This window comes from Trachemys scripta, chromosome 7 (genome assembly GCF_013100865.1).
Source record: "Trachemys scripta elegans isolate TJP31775 chromosome 7, CAS_Tse_1.0, whole genome shotgun sequence".
Classification (NCBI taxonomy): domain Eukaryota; kingdom Metazoa; phylum Chordata; order Testudines; family Emydidae; genus Trachemys; species Trachemys scripta.
In genome coordinates, this window is record NC_048304.1 from 71,514,547 (window position 1) to 71,520,546 (window position 6,000).

The 6,000-nt window shown below is 42.1% G+C and overlaps 1 protein-coding gene across 1 annotated transcript in view; it reads left to right on the forward strand.

Moving 5' to 3' along the window:
• The window catches only part of NRG3 (neuregulin 3), an 877,186-nt gene that overhangs the window by 712,586 nt on the left and 158,600 nt on the right, over window positions 1-6,000 (forward strand). The window lies entirely within an intron of this gene.

A 6,000-nucleotide genomic window follows, 5' to 3' on the forward strand; every position in this document is an offset into this window, starting at 1 on the left:
GCTAATAAAATTAATTAACATCCTCAAGGAGCAGATTGCTATGTTAAAGTAAACATGGACTTGAGTGAATAGTTTATTATAAACACTGGTGTCAAACAAGGATGCACTTTCTCACCTCTTGTTTGACATTGTCATTGACTTCATTATGAGAAAAAGTGTAGGGAGAGGCAATACCAGCATCAATTGGCTTAATAAAGTACACTAGAACAGTGGTACTCAAACTTTTCCTGTCACACACCCGTCCCCTCCCCGCCCTCCCACCAGTAACAGAATCTGTCCGTGTCCCCGCTCCATTACTGAACAGCCAAGGATTCCTCAGCAACAGAGCTTGGGCTGAAAGTGAAGCTGCAGATGGAACCTGGGATGGGGAAGGAGCTGACAGGCAGACAGAGACATCTAAATGCCTTTGAAAACATATGCCTTGGGGGAAATATTATGTGTTAAATAGAATCAATTTATAATAAATGCCGAGATTCATCAGAGTTCAATGACCTCTTATCTCTAAAATTGTGCATAAAAGAAGATGGAAATATCTGAGATGTATTAAGAATGAAGCCAGACCATCTGCCTTGGCAGGTGGAAGAACCTCGGAAAGGGGCCAGCCAAAACAATCCATTTCTCAAACAGTACTTAGGGGAAAATTATGGACTTTAGCAATGTGGAGGACATGCAAAGAGCAGCCGAGTATAGACAGGGATGGCGGAGCCTTGTTCGTGGCCTACGTGAAGTTGGATGATGCAGAAAGATTTCAGATTTTATATATAAAATACACACACACACACACAGACATAATTTCTGATATTGGGTAAAAGTGGCAGTGTCAAAGATTTTGTGGCAAGTAACATGAAAGCTATTAAATGAAAGCTGAAAAATCAAAGGATGAAGAAGCATCTTTGAGTACATGGAGAGAATAATCATAGCTTCAGTTAAATGAGAACAGTTAGAGAATGTGTCTTGTATTTAAACTCTGTGTTATGCCCCTATGGTACTTCTGTCACCTGTATTTAACTGTGAGTGGCCCTTCTCTATAGTAACTCATTCAAGCTGAAACTGTCATAATCCCATCATGTGGGAGTAAAAAAAAAAAAGCCATGATGAATCCTTCATGGCAGATACATATGGCAAACAAAAATATAGAGACAGCTGCTTCTGCAGCTTAAAATATTTTCAATGGTTGATTATGTATAGTGCACAGCTGCTGAAAGAAAGAAGCGGACTACAAATTTGCCATGGTCACCCTTTGAGGAAAGGAACAATATTATTGCAGATGACAGTAGTCACTGGTGCTGAAGCACAGATTTTAAACACATTTCAGAAATGTAGCCAGAGGCCTGCTGATCATACTGGGAGTGGTCTTAAGGGCGTCACTGTAGCCACAGGTGAAGGGGCGGAGTCTTGGGCGGAAAGAGCGGGGCTGGAGGTCAGCATCCCCCAGACAGCCCATCCATGCTGCCAGGTCCGTGCCATCCAGGGCTCCGACGGTGATTTAGAGGGCAGTAGCGGCAGCAGCGTTCAGGAGCCCCAGGCCCTTTTAAATCACCATCCCAGGGCAGCTGCCCCTTTTCCCCCACCATCAGCGGTCCTGCTGGTAGGGACCCGGGAGGGCCGCTGACGGAGGGAGAGGGGGGTGCAAAAGAGGCAGTGATGTGTAAGCGCTGCCACGGCTGCACTTTTATGTTGGCTGCATATGGGCCGGTACCAGTGGCCACTTTTTACCGGTACACCATACTGGCCCAGTTTCACCCCTGACTGTAGCACACATGTTGAGAACTGGAAACAGGGAACTTTACTTCTGTTTTAGAACCCAGGTCCTGGGTGGGAGGACACAACTGTGGAGGGCCCTCTTTGAACTTTGTTAAAAGCTGATTTGTTTTATCTTCAGAGTTAAATTGAATAGCGTTTGTATACTCCTATTCTTTGTTGAAACTAGTGTTGGATCACCAATTGGTGCAAACCGTCATAGCTCCTGATGTCAGTGGAGCTATTCCAGTTTACATCAATTGAGGATCTGATCCCTGTGAATTTAGTTACATCAACAATAAAAAGGAAAAGTAAGTTGGATTCTCTTGTTCAACAAAATGAAACTTGGATCTGTTTAAATTCCAAGCATTTAGGTTTCAGATCAGCATTTGCTTTTGGCATGAAAGTTGTCAAGGCTGATTCCCCACTCTGGCACTTTGAGTGCAGAACATGGGGGCCCACAAGGATTTTAAAAATTAATACTGGCCAGTCCAGGCTTGTATTAAATTCCCACCGTTACAGCTTTTTTCTCTTACCTTGGCTTGGTAAACACTGCCACCACCCAATGCAAACCCCTTGGAACTCAGGAAGGCACACTTGGGAATTCCTTCCTGTGAGGCACCCTCAAGCCCCTTTCACCACCCCCTCCGGGGAAGAGCTGAGAAAGAAAACAAAGGAAATTAGCTGTTGCTCCAAGCTAATTAAACAACATATGCACAAACCTCTTAGGACACCAAAAATCCAATCCTGTCCTTTAAAAAGGTAAATTTTATTAAACACAAAAAGAAAAAAATACATCTGGAACTTAGGCTTTTGCTAGATTTTAAAAGAGCAATTCCAAAATTTAAGCACCCAAAATAGCTTTCTTGGGGGTTCAGCTTAAATATTACAAGCAAACAAAAGCATCTGGGGTTAGCACAGAGGAGTCCACAAGCCTTACAGAAAATAAAAGAAATAAACCTAATCACGTCTATCTAAACATTCCCTGTCCCAATGAATCCTTCTAGGTATGGACGATGCATTTTCATACCTGGTCCAAACTTTACACAGCATTCCAGCTGCCCCTGTCTCTTCAGCCCAGAGAGAACATCCAAGAGACAAAAGGAAAGCTTTTTCCCCATTTTAAAAAGTTCTAGCCTTCCCATTGGCTCTTTTGGTCAGGTACCCACTCCCTTTTCTTTACCTGGGGGACTTTTTAACCCTTTACAGGTAAAGCAAGCAGCCACCAGGAGGGACTTTATACCTAACTGGCTGGCTGGGTGTCTATAAAAGGGAGCTAGCCCCTGTCCTCCCCCCCTCCCCCGCCCCGCATTTATCACAAAAGCAATCAGAGAACATATTATGTGTAGCATTTGTTACAGAGTAACATGCAATTAAATGTTACAAACATGTATCTGTTGTAGGGGAGACAGATACAATTATGATGGTACCAGGCTGTAAAAGCACTAACTACCTACATATTGTATATTAGCGGGCAGGATGGAAGCTATTTCCACTTGTTTGTTTTTCATAAAAAATGCTAATGAGTATATTATGCATAAATTCCTTGAGCTTGATGATGATGGGATGATTGCCATTGCCATGTCAAACCACAGTTGGTTAGTTCATTGTTTTATGTTTTCTAATCTCCTGTTGGAATATATATATTCTAAACACGGGGGAGAGTAACAGCAAACTTTGTGTTTAAAACTTCCCTGTTTTTTGTTGGTTCTTACTGTTTATACTTCATGCTTAACCATTTTCATTTAGTTTACAGAAAAGAAGCCTTTGACATTTAAAGTCAAGCTTTACTTTTGCCAACTTCTTGAGCCAAATCAATAGGGCTGCTCCTGTTATTAAAGAAGTCAGGATTTTCCCTTTCTATTTTTTAAATGCTTCCTGTAACCTAAAAAAATGTTCCATTAGTAAGAAAACTAAATTTCTTGACAGTCCCTTGAAATTCCACACCACTGGGGGTGAAATTCACCCCAGATCAGAACATTTATGCTAGGCCCTGTGTCTTATTTACTACTTTAATGTGAACCTTAAATGGGACATAAGGACTTTAGCAGCCCACTGCACTGGGATGAATTTCATCTTTCAAGACTATTTTAAGAGTTAGCACTTACATGGAAATCGTTATCTTTAAACTATTTTACAAACTTTTTAAAAAAAATAGCCCTCGCAAGGCCTGTGGGAGAGAATTAAGTGAATATTATCCTCCCCATTTTATGGAAGGGGAACAGAGGCAGGCCAGTTATAGGCCTAATCCTATTTTATTAAAATCAGTGGCTGTGATCCTGGAATCTGGTCAAGCTGTACCCATTTCCCCTCAAAACCAGCTTTGGACCTGGGTGCAAGTCAGAGCATCCCCAAACTGGATGAATTTTACCCCAGTGAACCCAGAGCTGTTCTAACTTGAGAAGGTTGGTCGCGTTCAGAGATGAGACATAATGACAAACATTACTGGCCTCTCACACCACTAGATCATGTCTTTTTACGCAATTAATTGCCCCAAATTATACTCCTCTCAATATAATCATATTTTAAAGCTTGAGGAAGCCAAGTTGCTAAATGCTTGGTGATAGAGATTTTTATCACTAAGTACAGAATCCTCTAAGTTTATAGAATTTGCATCACCGCAGAAGTAAGTACCATAGTAATTGTTCATACATTTTTTTTAACAGAACCTTAGATACGATTTCTTGTGTAATTCAGTCCCTCATCCCCCATTGTTCCACTGGTAGAGACCACTAGCAGATTCTTTCCCCTGTTGTGCCAGCTTAGTTCGGCTGGCCAGTGATGCACCCATTCTTCACCCCTGTCTGGCCACTCCTGGCTACTTGCACTGGAGGGAGAGTAACCGCCCTGTGGAGGTTGCTGTCCATTCCCCAATCACACCGTGACCCATAGACACCTTATACCACCTTACTCCATTGCATGGGTATGTATTTGCCAGGACAATCTTGCCCTAAGCGTAATATAGAAAATGTTTTGTAGAAATATGTCCAAACACATGAACAGTTATTTGCAAGGAAAACAGACACACAAAATTAATCCTTCAGACAAAACTGGTGAAGGCAATAGGATAAGAAAGAAAAAAACAATCCAACTCTTGTGGTAATTTATTCAGTCTGTGGTCTCATGGCCCTCTCAGAATGCTGTATCTTGGATAGAAAGCAGAAAAGCATCGATATTGTGCAAATATAACATTACAAGGAAAAATTAGTAAACAGTTAATACTACAGATGAAAAATTACCCCCAGGTAAATTAATCTGAGCAAATGTTATTCCCTTTTTGATAATTGAAGTGTGTGTATATGGTGATACGTGAGCTAGGGAGCTGCCAGGCAGTAGGAACTTTAGATTGTAAATAATTTACTCGTGGATAATTTACTGTCTCCACAAACTCCAGGTTTTCGTGACTTCACCATTAATATTTTAGCCAGCTGGTTCCTTCTAAGCCATCTATTGTAAATCTTTATACTCCTGTTTGGATAGACAATTATGTCTCACAGCTCTTCTGTATATCATATTTTCACAGTTAGGGGTATCACTGACCCTCTTGCCCTAGGTATTATTATACCTACCTCTTCTTCCCTTTGTTTTACAAGTATTTGAAGGCTAGTTCCTGAAAAGAAGGTAGCCTGGTTTTCTTTTCCAAAAAGCAGGATGGGATTTAACATGACACAATGATCAGGTTAGTGCTTTGACATACTTATGTCTGGGAAGCACTGTCTCACTATCCTGTTAAAACTGTTGATCCCTGACAACATTATTGATGAGGCTGTAATATATTTAACCCCTTCCCCATCCCCAGCTGAAATTATTTTCTTATGTATTTGTACCTTTAGACAGTATAGTAAGATGACTAATTCAATGGGGTCCAATCTTCTCAGCCTGAGTATTGAATGTGCTATTTTGGATTAATAGGAACAAGGCCCAAACAGGCATAGAGCAGGCATAGCTGTGCTTCCCTCCTGTGGCTCCCTGCTGTTTTGGTGGTGGTGAAAAGGAGTGCACAGTTTTGTGAGGATGTGGGTGATTACTCAGCAACATCTGACATCATCGATGTGTAAAAGTAAAGGGCTGGATTCTTGGGTGCAACATGGCTAGGGTTACCATATTTTGTGCCTCCAAATGGAGGACACTCCACGGCCCCCGGCCCCACCCCCAGCCCCGCCCAATCCCGCCCCCTCCCCAAAGTCTCCGCCCCCTCCCCTGCTTCCCGCGAATATTTGATTCGCGGGAAGCCTGAAGCAGGTAAGGGGGGTGTGGGGG